The sequence below is a fragment of the Lupinus angustifolius genome, chromosome LG02 (genome assembly GCF_001865875.1).
Source record: "Lupinus angustifolius cultivar Tanjil chromosome LG02, LupAngTanjil_v1.0, whole genome shotgun sequence".
In the NCBI taxonomy this organism is placed as follows: Eukaryota; Viridiplantae; Streptophyta; class Magnoliopsida; order Fabales; family Fabaceae; genus Lupinus; species Lupinus angustifolius.
This window is the reverse complement of record NC_032010.1, coordinates 17,992,589-17,995,291: the sequence shown is the minus strand read 5'-3', so window position 1 is coordinate 17,995,291 and position 2,703 is coordinate 17,992,589. Positions and strand designations below refer to the sequence as shown.

General features: G+C 36.3%; 1 long non-coding RNA gene across 1 annotated transcript; it reads right to left on the bottom strand.

The window, feature by feature from the left end:
• LOC109329146 lies at positions 984-1,368 on the bottom strand. Its single transcript, XR_002105522.1, has 2 exons — positions 1,311-1,368; positions 984-1,173 (listed from the first exon to the last, which is right to left on the bottom strand). It is a non-coding gene; the product is annotated as an uncharacterized LOC109329146 (long non-coding RNA).

Genomic DNA, 2,703 nt, shown 5'->3' with positions numbered 1-2,703 from the left:
ATCACCTCCATGCACTCCATTTCCTTAAACTGAAATTTGGTATCTTGGAGCAAGAAGAAAAGAACCTGACCACAAAAGTGACAAACTAAAACATAAACATGTTGTATAAAGGATTGTTGAACAACTAAAATAACATTACCATGGAGTGAGACACAATAAAAAATGTAACAAGTTTTCACAACTTACATCTCAAGTAGCAAAACTCTACAACTACCATATAGTTTTTTTTTTTCAAAAAAAGAGTGAAGTTTTCTCAACTCTAGTTGTTCCGGTTATGGATATGACAAGTTCTTAGGATAAACATTACAATATTACCTTACAATACCCTACTAAATTGACAAGGATATGGTGGTGCAAGATTATAATATTACCTTACAATACCTATTAAGTCGCTTCACAGCAACAACCTACATTCATGTAACACAAAATTTTCAATGTCACTTACAACCTCAATGTACTTTTATAGCATAACATTCAAAGCTATCTGGGTTGAAGGAAGAAGTAATACTTACTTTGTGCTTTTCATGCGTCCTTTGTATACTCTCCCAAAGCCTCCTTCCCCAATCATTTTATTAGGGTGAAAGTTATGAGTTGCAACACATAGCTGGCAATAAGAAAATATCTGAGAGTTAATATTTTCTTTTCCCATTTTCACTATTTCATCTTCTATGTACTTTTCTTGCCACTGTCTATAGGATAAAATTTTGTTCATGGCTTCAGGATTGTTATATATCTATAAGAAAAGTTTGTAGCGTAGACTTTAGAATTTGATCAAATCAACTATGCATGGTAACTTTAAAACACATTGCACTAGTATAATTGGATGGAACATGTTATACTGTTCTCTTTGGTTCCACCTCTTTATTGTTTAAATAACTTCATTGTTCAGATTTTAAATATGTTCATTCAGTATTTGTATAAAACACAAAACACACATATTTTGTTTTGTATGATTCTACCATTGAAAAAAGAACATACATAAATATATATTTAGCTTGAATAAATAAAAATATTATAGAAAAAGTAAGTAAGTATAGAAGAAATGGGTGAGACAAACCAGTAAGCATGCTCACAACCTTTTACAAGAGCCATTTCCTGAAGTACTATCTTATCCAAGCCAATCGCACATATCCCTTCATGTTGTTTCTCACATTCACGTGCTGCCATCTCACTCTGATTAAGAAAATAACATCAAGAAAATCATTCAACCAAAATACCTAATTCCATCGCCAAAATACCTAATTCCATCGCCAAAATACCTAATTCCACCAACAATCTCCTAAAAAACAATAACATATAATTGGTAATACCTGAGGTTTGAGGGGAAGATCCTGAAGATCGTGGATAAGGAGTAATTGTTGTTCGCAGCAAGAGAAAGATGGATATTATATGTGTGTGGATGTTGAGGGGTTTGGCAACCAGGGATGGTGAAGGTTTTGGTGACCAGGGACGTTGAGGGTTTAGACGACCAAGGATTGGGATGGGTTTAGATGGATAATATGCATATGTTGGTATATCTTATCTATACCCACAGTTTTAATGTCTGTCACTAAAATCAATGGTAGGTATATGACAAATTTCTTGTAGTGCAGGATAAAGGAAGCCTCCAGCTCCTCGTGATGATAGGGAAAGCGCATTGAAGATCCATCACATACCATCTCTAGTTCTAGGGCACAAGGGCCTGTGTAAGTATAACGGTTTCTCTCAATCCTCTATGCCCCTCCTAGGACATCGAGAAGCGGTAACTCTGAATCTTGACAGAACAATCCATCTGAACAAACGCGAATAAAAGACAAAAATAAAGAAAAAGGAGTAAGACATCTAATAAATATTACTCATTGACAGCGTGAAATTAAACAAAATATTACATCTAGACAGACACACGTAACATACACAATATATATATATCACATACATAAATGCAAATGATGAATGATATTATAACTCAAACCATGATGATTAATATCCATGATCTCAATGTATGAATGCTATGTTTATTTCATCCATCCTTACACCAATATCCTCCCAATAAACTATTCGGAAATAAACGAGAGTACAGATCCCATAACAAGCCGATTTGAACGCACCAAACTATTCATCGCAAGGATATATGATCGGCATGTTCCAAAGAACTGTCCATTTCAGGATGGTGTCGTATCAAACACTTTCTAAGCAACCCTCTCATCGATCCTGATTGCAAAGAGGGGTTGTCGTAGATCATATAGTTTGCGTTGTGAGAACTATCTGATCCAATAGAATACCTCATCCAGGAATACAAGTGACTCGTCTCACCTAGACTCACCCTCAAGACTTTGCTGATGAATCATCGCCATCGCCGTCCCTCTCAACATCTCGGGGCTCGTTCGTCTCCTGTAAATTTCCTCTCCACAACTTCATTATCCATAATGAGTATGCACACTAACCGATGTTAGCCAATTAAGTCTTTTAATCATTCTTTTATATGATCGGCCCAACCTAAGACATCTCCCAAAGGAATGCTTTATGTGGGACCCGATCTTACGTCATCACATAATAGAGGAATAACATCCTTTGCACTACGAACCATCGCTGAATATCCTGGACGACCACATGGCCAAACCTCTTACGGTCAGACGACCTTGCTGCATGGTATCATGTAATCCTTTTTGAGCATTTCCCTAATCACGACATCACAGTCGGAAACCTTGCCCTAAATAGGCATAA